This window comes from Rhamphochromis longiceps, linkage group LG2, assembly GCF_057381845.1.
Source record: "Rhamphochromis longiceps isolate RC_006_pf linkage group LG2, R_longiceps_female_GT1.1, whole genome shotgun sequence".
In the NCBI taxonomy this organism is placed as follows: Eukaryota; Metazoa; Chordata; class Actinopteri; order Cichliformes; family Cichlidae; genus Rhamphochromis; species Rhamphochromis longiceps.
This window is the reverse complement of record NC_140558.1, coordinates 9,744,940-9,762,014: the sequence shown is the minus strand read 5'-3', so window position 1 is coordinate 9,762,014 and position 17,075 is coordinate 9,744,940.

The window sequence follows — 17,075 nt, the reverse complement described above, 5'->3', positions numbered from 1 at the left end:
ATATTGAAGCTTCAGAGTATCATTTAGCTACTCTTTTCCCCTCGGGGAGTTCAGATGTCAGGCTGAGAGGCAGTACAGCACCACTGTGGGCGAGATGTGATACATAAAGCAGCAGCACAGTAGCCAAAAGTTTCTTGTTTTGTCCTGTTTAAACATCCTACACTGCAGGTTTCCTTCAGCGGGATGTGTTAACTATAATATGGAGAAATCCACCACTGTGTGTTGTACCCATAATGCACATTTAATGTACACATTAAACAGCATGCACAATATAGGCAGAGTATAAAAAGGATGAATATGAGAACAAGATGAAACGGGTGCACTGTCATAATGTTGTATCACTGTGACAAGTAATTCATAATCTTTTTGATCTTTACTTATATTCCAGTAGTCTTTAAAGTGCCACTAACCATCAGCTAAATCCTGTTACACCAATTCACAGCTCACTGATCGTAACTTTCCCCGTAAGTCAAATAATCAGGGTAAAACGTGCCAGGGTAAAAAACATTAAGGGGTCCACCACTGGCTGTAGCTCCACAAAGACTGTGGTGTGCGCCACATGATGTGATGTCAAACACCAGCATAAAAACTCCATACGTGATTCGAGCACAGTTAACTGGAGATATCATTGAGGAAGCCTGTACTAAACACATAAATCTGGGGGTTTATCAGATAACTTTGAGCCTTCTGTCAGTAACAAGCAGATTTCAATATTCTGTGTCCTGTTCATGGTTCGGCTTGGGTGACTCAGGTTTCTGTTCTTTCGTTCTCTTGTCAACCTCTTTGCTCTTAGACTGAGGTGGAGTGCTGGGCTGGCACTGAGTCTCTGATCCACCCTTGGGTGGAGCCTTCCTGCCTTGGCCAACATTTTCCTTATGGTGAAAGCAATTGGTGGGTATTTGTTGGCTTAAAGATGCAAATCAAACACTCCTATGGAATGTGAGCTCATTCAGGCCCTTCTTCCATTCCATTTTCACCTTGATCACCTGCAAAGGGAAGGATTCCTTGCTGTCAACCTGCAAGGAATACTGTTGCAATCAAAAGCTGCAATAATAGTCCACTTACCTGATCCACAGCTAATTTTCTCCATGGGGGCACTAGGGGTGAGATTTTACTCAGTTCAGAAACAAGTCTCTAACCAGAACCACCTTTTTCAATAAACACTTTAAAACTGCTTGAGTTTTTTCCTTGAGTCCAGTTTAAACCACAGTGAAAGAAACCAGTTATAAAAAGGTTTCTCAAGAGTCTGAGTATTCTTCAGACTAACCCACAGGGAAGTCTTGAGTATGTGATGATTGCTTTGTGTGATTGGCTGCTTAGTTCTTCACCTTATTGTTACACTGGAACTCCAGTACAGGGTCCAGTTTAGTGTTCCTATTAAAATAGTGTCAGTGTGACACCTTTCTGCTGTGAAGTGGCGCTATATAAGAAAAACCCTTTCTGTATTGTATCACGGTTCGGATGACAGTTACACTTACATACTGTGTGGTGACATCAGGATCCAAAACACTGGATTGTGCACCACCGCCACAATCCAAGGTGGTGGCACCACCGCCACCTTGGATTGTGAAATCAGGGTTCTCTGTCTTTCTTGTCATGTTTAGGCAAAGGTAGAACTCTGGATTCAGATTCAGCTCACCAGGCATGGTTGAAAAAGGTTCACTGAATGGCAGAAAATGGTGAACGGCGAGTGAGCCAGGTGAAGATAAATACAACGGCCTCTTTGAGTTGGGCTGGTAAGAAAGAGGCTTTGGAGGGGTTACCTGAGAACATGCAGGTTTCCAAGTTGCTGAGAGGAACAGCAGTGGAGAGTGGGCAGGCAGGTGAGTTACTGCATTGCCCTTCGCTTCAGAGGTTTGGGAATCCAGATTCAGAGGTGAGTGTCTACCAGTGTGTGCCAAATTCGTCAAAAGAACAGGTTCAGTGACGAACAGGATCGTTAGGTCAAACTCAAAGTTGGGGATATTTTGTGCATTAAATAAAAGAGCCCAACTGCAAGAGTTTTCTTTTGAGAGTTTTCTTCTTACAAGAAGGAATTCAGTCCACACAGAGTATACAGCAGTGTAGTGAGGAATTCACAAGAACAGAGGAAACAGACCCTGCATACACAGGGTCCCAATATATGTTTATTACCCTGTTGCCAGGCAAAAATCCAGTCACCCTACACAGATCAAACACAGGATATATGTAGCAGATAGGCTAAAGTCTTATCTGTCCACATCCACTTTTCGGAGTGGGAATGGGGTTGCTCCAGTTGATGCAGAACTGTATTTTTTAAACTGATAACCAGATATAAACATTGTAACAAATATTCTAATACTGAGCAGTGAACCTCGTCTCATTGTCAGAGCATCAAACAGCACAGTTTTGTCAAACCCTAACTAACCAATCAGCTGAGACTGAGAGTAAAAGGTGAGTGTAAAATGACAAGCAGTCACAAGACACAAGATGTCGCACATAAAAATGATAAATGTGATCTTGAGCAGACTTTGGCCCCATTAGGTCATCATCGATGCAGGTTTCACTACATTCTGACCACTATTCTAGGAGGAGTGCTGGTTAATGAAGCAGGACAAGCACCCAAATCTCTAAGTTCACGCTCATGTACCAGTGTTGCCCAGCCTTCCTACTTTTAAAACAAGTCTTAAACGCTAATTTTATCTTAATGATGGCCATTTAAATGAAATTTATAGATGAAAGTAAAGGTGTGAAAAACAGTCACTCAGAATTTCACACTGTCTGACATGGAGACACCTAATTGGGCTAAAATCAACACAAGGACTGCATTATTAGTTGGACTGTCACATTTTTCAGTGAACATTGTCTCAGTTTTGCGCACTGAAAATAATTTGACAGATGCTATGATCACACAGATCTACTCGGGGTGGTTTCAGACTCATGTCCAGCTTACTTTCTATATCCAAGTCTTGGTGACAGCCAAGAAACTTAAGGTCCATGCTGCATCACATTTATGTCCTTATTTTGATATTGTTTCAAACCTTTTACTCTTTATATTAAACTTTTTGAAAGGCTGAGATTCTTGTTCTCTATCCTGAAAGGCATTCCCAGACTCAGCACACACTCATATTCACATACCTTATCCTGGCCATGTTTTTTTTTTTTTTACCATTTAACTCAGTCATACTGTGCTTCCCCTAGCTTTCATGGATATTTTCCTTTTAACATAATGACTCAGTGATTGTCAGCAGTATAAAGAGCTTGCTAATGATGAGAAATGACATGAAATGAATGACACAGCATGTCACAAATGGCTCATTCCTGCTATTGGTACAACAGCCTGTGATTTCTCTAATAGCCTGTAATTTCTCCCGCGTAGCAAGCTGGGGTCGAGAGAACAGGCAGGACCTGCGACCGGCCTATTTATAGTGCGCATGTGTGTCTGTGTTTGTATGTGTTTCTAATGAGAGCCAGTCTGTAGCCTGAGATGCTTCAGCTGGGTGGGATGACTCTCTTTCGTCATTAGTGAAAATGTCAACACTGAGGTAAAGATCCTGAATAATTTACTGCTACCAGTATAGATGGAGCACTCGTCCAGTCACACCACCTCTCTGTGCCCACATTTTCACTACACTGCATGCACAATATGGTTGACAGAAAACCTCCCTTATGTTTTCTGTTCATGTTATAGACAGCTCTAAAGCTAAATTGGCTTTCAGGCTGAAGTAGAAACATGTCATTCTTCTCGGTGAGGGGTGACACATCTCATCTCTAATTAGATGTCTCGAAGAGATGAGAGCGTTACAACCTGCTGTTACTGCTGTGACCGCGGTTCATTAGAGCCTGCAGCCAATCCAAGATGGCATTCTGTTCACAGCGCAGCCTCTGGTCCTGAATCAAATTGTTTTTGGACGGTCAGTTGGGATTGTTTCTAAATTTCAGCTCTGCCATGTTTCTTGGTAGTTTCTGTTGGTTTTTGTGGCCCTTTGCGTTTCTGATTGCTCTGTTTCCCCTGCCTCCCATGTTCCTCTATCTCTGTCCTTATGTTTCTTTATTTGTTTGCTTACTTTTTACTTTGAAAGCAAGTTTCATTATGATTTTACTTCCTGTTTTATTTCCACAAACACTTCTACCACTGTTCAGCTGTTTGTTAGTATATGATATATTTATACACGTCTCTGCATTGATTTATTATTAATCTGTGGTTCTCTTCCACAGCGTGTCTTGGTCCTGTCTTCCTCCCCAACCCAACAGCAGATGGCCGCCCCTCCCCGAGCCTGGTTCTGCCAGAGGTTTCTTCCTTTTAAAAGAGAGTTTCTCCTTCCCACTGTCATCAAAGTATGTGCTCATGTGGGGTCATGTGATTGTTGGGGTTTTCTCAGTTTTTTCTGTATTAATGTAGGGTCTTTACCTTACAATATAAAGTGCTTTGAAGTACTGTTATTGTAATTTGGCTCTATATAAATTAAACTGAATTGAATTTAATCTGGATTTACCTCCTGTCTGTCCCGCATGTTAGTTCCCGTCTCCTTAACGCTAACTTCCTGTTTTATCTACGCAATGACTTTCTTTGTGTATCTACGGTATTTTTGCTTTCTTTGTTCTCCCTCCTTTGTGGTTGTCCATCTTTCCTTAATTACCATATTTTCATCTTTGACTTTTTTCATTTGTTTGTCCTCCTCTTGTTCACCATGCCCCTTCTTGTAATTTTTTTTGGTTTTACTAGTCCACTGGACTTCATGTATCTCTTTTCTTTTTTTGTTTAGCCATTTTAAATAAAATACAACAAGCCCATTCCCGATTTCAATTTAACCTTAATGAAAATGTTAAAAAACAAAGATCACTTAAAATGCACTCACTCTAATTAATATAAATACTTGTGCTCTGGTTGTGTCTCTTGGACACAAACAACAGGGACATTATGTCGAGTGTATATTCACAGCAGGGCCACAGATCATGTATGTCTGTGACTGGGAGGTGGGCAGGTTTGGGAATCATGCCAGCAAGACTACAACAAATGAGGTCTTAAAAACACTTTCTCCGTACTACATCTTTTGAGACTCACCATCCACTGAAGCAAGGACAGGACTGTGACACTGAGGCTGAACTCTCATTAGTGTGCGACCAGTAGACGTGTCTGAGATGATGAGCGCTGACATGAAAGATTCCTGGATACATTTTCAAGCTTGTTAGAGTCTTGTGACTTTGAGCCAACCATCTCAGAAGGACTTTGAATTAAACAAGACTGGGTGTTTGCCTCGAGCGTGGATCCCTGTCAGCTGCTGCCAAAAGTTTGGGTCTTCCTATATCACGGTTTGTTACTGACAACAGCGGAGTGTCCATCACACACGGGGAGCAACAGCAAAATGTGATGCATCCACTGAGGCACAGAGGCCTGCAGGCTCTGTATCATTATGACAACAAGGCTTCCTTCAAAGATAGTTTCTCCAAGTGGACCTCTTGCTAAGACGAAGAACACACTGTGTGATTGCAGTTTGTTTGAAACCACAGCAGCCACTGCCGTACGGCGCCTCGAGGAAGCTAGGCTACTGTGACAGTGAGGCTGCCTTCATAAATATAATTTCTAGTCAAGCCTCACAGGTCCCACATATAAAGACAAAAAGGCTGCATGAATCTGTGGAGCCCTCTGGATGCAAAGAGATTAGATGATGTATTGCAAAAAGTTCTGACATTTGGACTTGCAGCAGAATTAATCAGATAATGGATAATGGTGCACTGCTGCTGCTGGAATGACACTGAAGGAAACAATCAAAGGGGACAAAACCATGGAACCAAGTTCTACTCTGGAAAGAATAGAGAGATAAAAGGCAATAAACAACTCTTTCTCTCTTAGTTTGCCCTTAGAAATGACCTCTTTCATATGCACATGTAGATATGTGCCCCACTGTACCCCCACAGTCTGCTGACATGCGAGTTAAGTGAGCGTGCATCTCCTTAAAAAGTGATTTAAATTGTCAGAGCTAAATGCTTTAGAGGTCCAGGAAATGACAGGACTTCACAGCAGACTGGAGCACAGATGTTTGAATCTCAGGAGGATCGGGATTTTACGTCAGAGTGCAGCCCAGAAAACAGACTGTCCAGAGGGATGTAAAATGGAAACTAGGCGGAAAGGAAAAGAAACCACTCAGATTACAGAGACTGCAGCAGGCACCTCATATATGCTGGATATAATAGATTTATCCTGTAACTGGGTAACCTGACTCTGAGCTTAATGTTAAGACAAAAGGAGGGATTTGCACATGTTATTGGTAAAAATACAGCAAATATTTTTAGCATGTACCGTTATTATCTCATATATTAACCGAAATTCAGCCAATATTACCCACTTCTATTGTCAGCTGACATTCAAGTAGTAAAATATGATGGCCACAAAATCATGAAAATTGACCTTGATGAAAAGATGCTGCAGAGGGGACCATAAGGACAGCTGAAAAAAAGCCACTGGCTGCTCTCTTCCTTGCTTTGATATAACATCGCTAGCTTCTGATGCCTCTCGAGAGCAAAGAGGATCATCAGTGACCATTCCCATCCTGGCCATCATCTCATTAGCCTGCTGCTGGGACCAGCAGACTGAAAAACAGCTTGTTTGGGGGCATCGGGGTTACTCAGTACCCACAATAACTTTAAGCAGTCACACGCTGAACACTGATTATTCCTGTGAAATATCCACCTTAAGTGTAAAAGTGAGAAAGACCTCTTATATCCATTTATTCCACTGCTTATGCCACTGTTAGAATTATTAAGATTCTATTTTATTTATTGTTTATTTATAGAATAAAATAGGGTATACTTTTATCAGTGGAATGACTTTTGGTGTGCACCAAGTATAGCAGTGCTTCCAGTTTTGTTGTATGCTTGAGTTTTTTTTCAGCTTATTTAAAATGTTCAAAAATGAAGTGTAGGATGAACCTTCTACTATAGCAGAGCTCAAAGGATGTCAGTGTGTGTACATGTGTCTTTTTGTCTCTCTGTGTGTCACTAGTGGGCGGGTTTTTGGTGTGTGTGCATGCGTGCATGTGCGTGTCCATGCTACAGTGTCATGGTGTTTTGGAGGCTGGTGCTTGCATGTACATTTAATGGGCCCACATTTACTGACCTTTTGGTATCCACAGGAGTGCTCTGTGTCTGCAGTGATGAAGAGCAGAGAAGGAAGGAGCAAAAAAAAAAAGAAAAAGAAAAAATGAAAAAGAGACATCAGCCAGAAAATGATGGAAAGACAGGGGAAGTTGGGAAAATGGGAGAAGACACAGAAAATAACATAGGAAAGAAAATACTGTAGAAAAATGGTAAGATGGAGTTTGCAAAACTTTTTTTTAAAGAAGAAAATCTGTAAACTATTTAAAAATAATGAGGAAAGTTTCAGTGGTGGTGACTCATATCAGGAAGAGAAGTCTGCCCTCTACTTGAGCTAGTAAGCTTTAGAATATAGAGATAAAATGTGTGGCACATACCTGAGAAAAGTTATCAGTGACAGTTAATGGATGCATTTCTGAAAACCTAAGTCAGTCTGATCCGGAGAAGGTATTATTAAACCGAGTAATGGTCCTCATGTGATCTCATAGCTTGGGAGTGTTACTGACAGTATTAGTGCCAATGTGTAAAAGGTTCTGAAACTTCCTCCAGTGGAGGACATCTCATTTAGAAAGGCCCTGCCTTCAAATACTAGCAGTGTAATACAACACAGAGAGGATAGTAAATGGTGCGGTTTGGCTGTGAGCATGATTCATAGCGACATAAAATGCAATCTGCTGCAATGCTGGTTCACTCAGGAGCCAGGGATGATTTTTAAATACAGAAAGTGAGTAAAACCCCGGTGATGAAAATGATATAAGTGTCTATATAAATGTTGGAATTCTTTTGTCTTGCTACTAAATAAAAATAAAAATTCTCCTTTAACTATGAAAGTGACAAAAACTGAGTGTCATTAAGAACTACCATTTTTGTTTAATGCAGTGACACCATAAAGTTCCTCTTCCTTAATTTCCGAGGAGACGATGATGACGTAAAACTTACTGCAGTTTTACTGAAGTGAGGAAACAATAAAAATGTCTAAATATGTCAGTAAAAACATATTACCAGTTTTAAAGAAATGTTTCATACTGACTGAGAAGAAATTTTAAATAATGCACAACACACAGAAATCACCTTTATCGGCCCATTTGTACTGATGAAAGCCAAAAATTCTTCAGTGATGGAGGTAAAGGAAGGCCATAGGCTTCAATAAAAAGCCTTTTGATATGTTTTTAGCCCTCATGAACTGATGGATTAAATAATGGATTAACTGTACAGGGAATAATTTTTGAACCCCTCACATAAAGAGAAATGGCCAGTCTCTAGTTTTTATGTTAGTTTTATTTCAATGGAGAGATACAAAATATAAACCAGAAAAATACAAATTACGCAAAAGTTATAAACTGATTTGCATGTCACTGAGTGAAATAAGTATTTGATCCCCAAGCAAAACGTGACTTGGTGAAGAAATCGATTCTGAAGACAGGTGTGCTTTATACAAAAAAACGATATAAGACCAGGACTATCTGTAATTGATCAATCAATTGATTGATTCTATTCTTTCAGCCACATGTACGCATTGTATATACCAGTCAGACATTTTACTAAAAGGTGAAACGTGAAAGGCTACAGCTTTCTCCATTTAACTTGTAAATAATTAATTCAGGAAGACTTTAACATGAGTCCATCCAGGAGATCCCTTTCAGATAATTAACATCAGCTAATGTTTTGACTGGATGCAGTGGGTGGTCAATGAGATCCAGTGAGGGATAAAGGTAGTGAGGAATCCCACAGTGAGGGATAAAGGCTAGCATATGATCTTCACTCCATTAGATGACCTTTCAAACAATTGGCTTGATTAACAAAGTCACATGTTTCCAGTGGAGCTGCTCAGTAAGGCAGGAAATTACCCTCAGGGATGAAGCAGCAAGCTTCCTGAAAAACACTCAGATCATTTTAGATGACACGCTCTTACATTTTCTGCCAGTAAACAAAAAAAAAGATTCTCTCATAAACACTCAGAATTTATGTGTATTTCATGAGGACAACAGCGTATGATAACATTTAAGGTCAAATTGGGTCAATTTAAGGATACAAGAATTGATTTAGCCTTGATAAGAAAAGTTTTGCATTATTACCTATCTTATTACTGGAAATCTAACAGTGCAGTATTCTCTGACTCTCTTAAATAGTTTAATATTTAACAGTAAAGAGAATAATTTACAGCTTCTTTAGCTATATAAAAAAACTTCACCCTCATTTTTTTTATTAAAACTGTCACGGCTGCCGAGGCGAGCCGTGTGGATTTAGAAGGAGGACCCAAGATGCAGGCAGTGGATGAGATACCGGTGGTTTTATTTACAGAGGTGTAGTGGCAAACAAACAGTGGGGCATAACAAACAACTAAAGACACCTAAACTGGGAGAACTAAAATAACAGACCTGGGAGCATATGACAACGGATGATGAATAGCAGAGAGACGCAGACGAGGAACAGGACTCCGTGGAACACAGGGTAACAGACTGACACAGAGTTACACAGACTGACACGGAGGAACACAGACGAACCGGCAACAGGCAGGAGAACACACAGGGCTTAAATACACACACCAGTAATCAGGGGATGAGAGACAGGAGGGCAACACAGCTGGGAGGAATCTGGGCTGACGGGACAGGGGAAACGTAAACTGATCACACTCACATACGACGCGGACCTTCACAATAAAACAGGAAACTCAGATACATGGAACCAGACAAGACATTGAACTAAACAGACAGATTCAGATGCAGACTCAGAGGCAGATCGAAAATATAACACACAGAACTCAAACAATAATAATCATCATCATCATAAACTAGAAAATGATAACTAAAAGCGCTGGGTCACCGACCCAGGACCATGACAGTACCCCCCCCCCCCAAGGGCTGGCTCCAGACAGCCCAGCAGAAACACAAAAACGGACCAAAACCAAAAAAGAAAAAACACCCGACCAGGGTGGGCGGAGGGGGCCCAGGACGGAGGGACAGAGTCCAAAAGGCCCAGATGGTCAAGTTCAGGAGGCCGACCATGCGAACGGCAGCGGGGCCGGTCCCGATGCCGGCCACGCAGTAGGCAGTGGCGTGGAAACAGTTCTGGGGGCCGACTGTGCGGACGGCAACAGCGGCGCGGAAACAGTTCTGGGGGCCGACCGTGCGGACGGCAACAGCGGCGCGGAAACAAGTCCGGAGGCCGGCCACGTGGAAGGCAGTGGCGGCGTTCAGGAGGGCGTCCACGGTGGCGGAGATGCCCAACAGGCGGCCAGGCAGACGACCGACGATGTGGAGGTGGTAGTAGGGGACCTGAAGGCTGCGTGGCCCCTGCAGCCCCAGGTGAAGCGGAGGCTGGACCAGACGAGGCGGAAGCTGAAGCTGGACCAGACGAGGATGAAGACACAGAGGCTGGACCAGACGAGGATGAAGACACAGAGGCTGGACCAGACGAGGATGAAGACACAGAGGCTGGACCAGGTGAAGCGGATGAAGCCGAAGCATGCGCTGGACCAGGCGACGCTGAGGATGCTGAATCCGGACCAGACGACGGCGTGGAGGATGCAGCAGAGGCCGGGCCAGGCAACGGCGTGGAGGATGCAGCAGAGGCCGGGCCAGGCAACGGCGTGGAGGATGCAGCAGAGGCCGGGCCAGGCAACGGCGTGGAGGATGCAGACGGAGGCGCTGCAGCAGATGGCGGCATGGATGAAACTGCTGCTGCAAGCGTGGATGAGGCTGCTGGTGGAGCAGCTGGTGGCTGGATGGGCTCCTCGGGCCCCCCAGCTGACGAGAAAGGAGGCTGGACGGGCTCCTCGGGCCCCCCAGCTGACGAGGCAGATGGCTGGACGGGCTCCTCGGGCCCCCCAGCAAAAACAGTCTCAGAACCAGTGGGCACTGGAGCCCCTGGCACACACAGAACAGAACCAGCAGGTGCGGAGACTTCTGGCAGGAACGCAACAGAACCAGCAGGTGCGGAGACCTCTGGCAGGAACGCAACAGGACCAGCAGGCACACGGGCCTCTGGCAGGAACGCAACAGGACCAGCAGGCACACGGGCCTCTGGCAAACACATAGCGGCCTGCAGCTGCGCAGAGCATTGACCCTGCTCAGACAGCGACAGCTCTGTGCAGTCCTCAGCTGGCTTCTTAAACTCCAGGGGTCCAGAGTCTGATGGGGGCTGAAACCCAGCCTCTGGGGAGGCCCTGGAGTGCATCTCAGTCTCAGAACTGGCCAGCCTTTGAGGAATGTTGACATTGTTCTTGGGTTTGTCTCTCTGCTTAGAGTACGGAGTTGTTGAACTGTCCGTTATGGGTTGGACTGACATGGCTTGCTGTACAGGAGGAGTAGGTGAAGGTGATGGCTGAACAGGTGGTGGAGCAACTGACACAGGATGCAGGGCTGGTGACTGCTGAACAGGAGGCTGAACTGAGGATAAAGCTAATGATTCTTCTGCTAACCGGGCTACTGACTGGGCCATGGATTGTAACAGGGTTTGTAATAAGTCTGGCTGTGACTGTAATTGAGCTATGGATTGTGAGGCTGAATGTGGCGGAGGTGGCGACTGGGCTTCCGGCCGGGCGGCTAACTGAGCTTCCGGCCGGGCGGCTAACTGAGCTACCTGCTGGGCAGCTGGCTCAACAAACACAGCCCCGGAATAAACAGTCATTCGAGCTGGCGAAACAGACGGAGTGTCTTTTCCACTCACCACAGCCGGCAGTTCCGAAGTCCTACTCTCCGGCTGTGGGGCGACGCGCCGACGGCGCGATCGTCGCTTCCTCCCGGGCAAAACCTTCACCGGCGGGCCGGGCAAAACCTTCACCGGCGGGCCGGGCAAAATCTTCACCGGCGGGCCGGGCAAAATCTTCACCGGCGGGCCGGGCAAAATCTTCACCGGCGGGCCGGGCAAAATCTTCACCGCCAGGCCGGGCAAAATCTTCACTGCCAGGCTGGGTTGGGAAGCGGTAGCGGCTGGAGGGCGAAGGTGCAGCTCATGAAGGAGGAAGTCCCGTGCCAGCGGGTGAAGCGAGTCTAGCAGCCAGGAGTGCGCAGAGAGTAGCTGCTGTAGCCTGGCTTCTACAGCGCGGTGGAACTCTTCTTCCTCCTGCTCGAGCCACAGGTTTACCAACCTTGCGACCGTGTCGGTTACCTCCTCCCGAAACTCCTGGGTAGGTGCAAATGCTGCTGGGTCCATGTTGGCCGGTTCGTACTGTCACGGCTGCCGAGGCGAGCCGTGTGGATTTAGAAGGAGGACCCAAGATGCAGGCAGTGGATGAGATACCGGTGGTTTTATTTACAGAGGTGTAGTGGCAAACAAACAGTGGGGCATAACAAACAACTAAAGACACCTAAACTGGGAGAACTAAAATAACAGACCTGGGAGCATATGACAACGGATGATGAATAGCAGAGAGACGCAGACGAGGAACAGGACTCCGTGGAACACAGGGTAACAGACTGACACAGAGTTACACAGACTGACACGGAGGAACACAGACGAACCGGCAACAGGCAGGAGAACACACAGGGCTTAAATACACACACCAGTAATCAGGGGATGAGAGACAGGAGGGCAACACAGCTGGGAGGAATCTGGGCTGACGGGACAGGGGAAACGTAAACTGATCACACTCACATACGACGCGGACCTTCACAATAAAACAGGAAACTCAGATACATGGAACCAGACAAGACATTGAACTAAACAGACAGATTCAGATGCAGACTCAGAGGCAGATCGAAAATATAACACACAGAACTCAAACAATAATAATCATCATCATCATAAACTAGAAAATGATAACTAAAAGCGCTGGGTCACCGACCCAGGACCATGACAAAAACAGATTCCTGTTTGAACCATGGACATGTTCAGCAATGTCAAAATAGATTTTAAGCAAAAACAGTAACTAAGAAACTAAGTTATTTAGATTTGTGGACCGTGAAAAGAGCCTTTATAAATATTTCATCCAGCTACACAACATGGGGCCTGCAGTACATGTAGAGAGTGAGCTAAAGACCTCCCATTTGGCAGAAAACATCATATCCCCTCCAAAAATCCCTAATAGTACTATGTGTAAGCTTTTTTATTGTATGCTGCACACAAAATGTTCAATTCTGATGTTGAACTAAAAAAGGAGCCACTGACAGCTGAGTAAATCAGGTATACGATATAAAATACACAATAAAAAAAAAGTTCGCTTTTTTCCTTCCTTTGTCTTATTGGCTTGTGGATATTTAACTGATTTTGCTTCTTGATGGAAAAAAAATCTTTTAAATATGATGCACTGAGATAAATAAATAAACAATGTTTTCTCTTTCTCTCTCTCTCTCTGAGTGGCAGGCAGGTTGTGAACACAGATAGAGAAGTAAAACATGAAGCAAGCCTTTAATGATGATTTGTACTCAAAATACAAAAGTAATCCAGAGTACTAAGTGGAAACCAGGCAACTCACACACATGGAGATACAAGAATTTTGGGGAACACGCATGGACCACACAGCAAAGGGCAGGAGGGAGACTCAAACAATATATACACTTAAGGAGGCTAGGTGAAACAGGTGGGACACAGAGCAGGAAGAGATCAGGGCGTCATGTCTGTAAAGGCAGATGGCGTGTAGTGAAGTGAATATGGACCCAAATGCAGACACTGAAGCTGGATGCTAACAAAAAACTGGGAAAGCTAAACACAAAACACTACATAAAACTAGGAACCTGGAAACACGAGGAAAGAGAAGCAGACATACCAACAACAGACAGAGGAAGACAGAGGACTAAATATACAAAGGGGTCATGAGGAAATGAGAACCAGGAGGGAAACACAGCTGGGACTAATCACACACACGAGACAGGGAGGAAGAAAAACAGAATAATCTAACACAGGACACGGGACTGTCAAAGTAAAACAGGAAATACACCAACATAGAGACAAGGATGACTAGAGATAACACAACGAACAAAGGGGAGGTACAGTAACAAAACCTAAAGACTAGAAATCACCAAAATACTAAAGAATGAGTAAGGGAGCTAGAAACACAAAATGCTAAACTAAGAAAAAACACGAAATCGCAGAATATTAATAATCAAACACATAAACACTGGGCTCACCAAACCCAGGACCATGGCACAGGGATAATGAGACAATGGAAGCAGAACTCAATAAAAAACACAGGTGAGCAAAAACTACAAAAGTAAAACAGGAAATGAGTAACAAAAGAACACCTTATACAAAAACGGGGACTTAATATGAGACACAAGGAAGGCAATGATGGACTGAAAGTCCAGAAACAAAACAAAAAAGATAACTACAAACCAAAACAGGAATTGAACCACCAAAAGTGAATATTCACAGACAGTTTGTGCTTTTATGCAACATTTCAGACTTTTTATGAGTTTGGAAGTTGAATTCTGGATGACAGAAATACCCTTTCAGCCTCTTATGACTGAGAGTTAAAAACTCAGGGAGCACATTCTCCAACAATTCAGCAATTTTTGAAAAAAACAAAACAAAACTCTTGATCTAAGATTTAATACGTTCTTCCTCTGCCCACGCCATCTCTCTATGAAGTTTCATTAAATTTAACTTAGTTGTTTTCTGATGAGCAGACAGACAAAAAGCCGTGATTATATTTCTTTGCCTAAAGGACGGGAAAAAGATGAAAGAGTACAAGAAGCAGAAATGAAGCTAGTCTTAGCGAGGAGTCCATTGGGACTACAAAGGAAATAAACTAACAAGGCACAAAACAAAGCATAAAAATACGTTTTAACATTATTACATGGAGTTATTATGCAGCAAGTTTTATTTTTGATAAGTTTAGAAACACAAAATTTAGATTATCCATCTGTATCACTAATTTTCTCATCAATGGATGGTCTCTTGCAGGTCCATCTTTCCGTCACTGCAGCCCTGAAGGGCTCATACTGTATTTGAACTTATATTTAACCCTCACAGTGCTGCTTGTGGACCTAAATCATCTTAATATCTCTAGGAACTAATTTCCCTCAAGTCAGGTTAAAAAAGGCAAACTGTGTTGTGATATAGTATGTCTAGGCTTTTGGGAGTAGTTTATCACCATTAGCTGAGATGCTAAAAGACGTGCTCCATCCACTTACCCACAGGAGAAACATTTTCTGTCAGCAGGAAATGATTCAGTTTCTGCCGCGTAGGCAGAAAAAGAAGTTGTTCATTCATTATATCCAATATACTTCACTTATTGGGGTACTCGGGGGTTTCAAACACAATGCAATTAGGCCGAGGAATTCCCACCTCACCTTTTCTGACAGTTTGAAGCTCTCCATTGCCTGACGTGTGACTTTTTGCATCTATCTCCACTTCCCTCTCTGTAGGTTCCTCAAAATTCAGCTACCAGGAGTTGCAAGGCTTCCCATGGTACAATGCATTATTCAGAGGCACCAGATTTATCCTTTGATCTAGTCTAAGCAGGTTTTGGCATCTGCAACGTTTTATCCAGAGGCCATTTGTCACAATACCCACAGAGCATAGGTATTGCAAGCTTCTAGGGACCTGAGTCTGAAAAGTAAAAAGGCAGAAAAAAGTTTTGCAATGAAGTGTTGACTGAAAGATTTGGATCTTGACAAAAGGGCAACATAATGAGATAAAACTACACTTCATTTCCAGGCAATTTTAGAAGCCGGTTCTGCTGTCTGCTGTAATCACAGCATCCATCTCACATAAAGAGACCTGCTCTCACAGCTGTCACCTTAAAGGCAGACATAGGATGCACCACAGCCAAATGAGCACTTTAATTACTGACTGCCAGTCTGCCTATAGTACAAGCTTCAGGTCACACACACACACACATTCATGTACAGGCATTCCCACGCATAAACCTTAATGACACCCTCTTATTATGTCAATTACAAGACTTCCCTGACTAAAACTTCTTTTAGCAAGAGAGAAATTTTACTTCCACAGAGAATTTTTACTTTGATTTGCTGTGCATGTATTTAGGAAAACAAACCTTATCAATGATGTCACTGTTTTTAACTAAAACCTTTACTTCCTCCATTTTGCATTGGCTTGACATTACATTCATAGAGCTGCTTTTCTGAGTTTTAGTAGTATTAAATAATACATCATAATTGTTGTGGTTCACAACTACCTGCTGTTTGTTGGTCTTCAGGTATGCAGACTACTAAAGAGAATAAAAAACTTGCACAGCATTTTTTTTAACACTCCTTTCTAGTAATTTGCTTCTTCCATGCACTATGTAGTGCATTTATCTCTTCCCAGCAATAAAAGCTGTGATTTTTTCCAACTTCTCTGCATCTGTCAACTGTCCAAGCTGTCAGATGTAGTCATGGAATCCACAAGGAAACCCAGGGACATTTTAGGAACACTGGGTGTTAGGAATTGTGGGAACAGAAATGAACTAGGATATGGGAGGTACAGGACTACTGAATTAGTAGGATTAGGAGAAACAGAATGCATAGTAACAGGATGACACAACAAAGAACTTCTCTTCTTCTTCTTTCTGTTTAACGGCGGTTGGCAACCAACTTGAAGGAGCCCACAACAAAGAACTAAACTGAAACAAAGGTTATAAACTCACATAAGGCAATTAGGAAGATGGGAAACATCAGTGAACACAGCTGGAACTAATCAGGGAAACAAGACCGGGGAAAATAAAACTGAATACTAAATACACAAGACGAAGGTCATACACTGTACAAAGGAACATCAAGGAAGCAGAGAACTATCACTAAGAAAACTTAAAGACTAAACTCAGAGTAAGAGCAACAACACATGTAATGGGGGTAAATATGAGGGAAAAATGTATAAAGACATCCCTGTTACATTATGATGGGTGACTGCTATTGCTTCACTGTGTTTAGCAGAAGCTGAGCGGAGTACTCTACTGGAGGACGCTGTCGGCCTGGCCCCACTGGTGGAGTTCGGTGGGTTATCAGCCTTAAGTGTGGCAGAGACTGATTGGGAACCTTGGGGGGCTTCAGCCCATTGACTGTGGAATGGACCTTTTATTGGGTTCAGTTTTATGTTTTTAATTATTCTTTCCCCGATCAGGATACGTTCTTATGCTG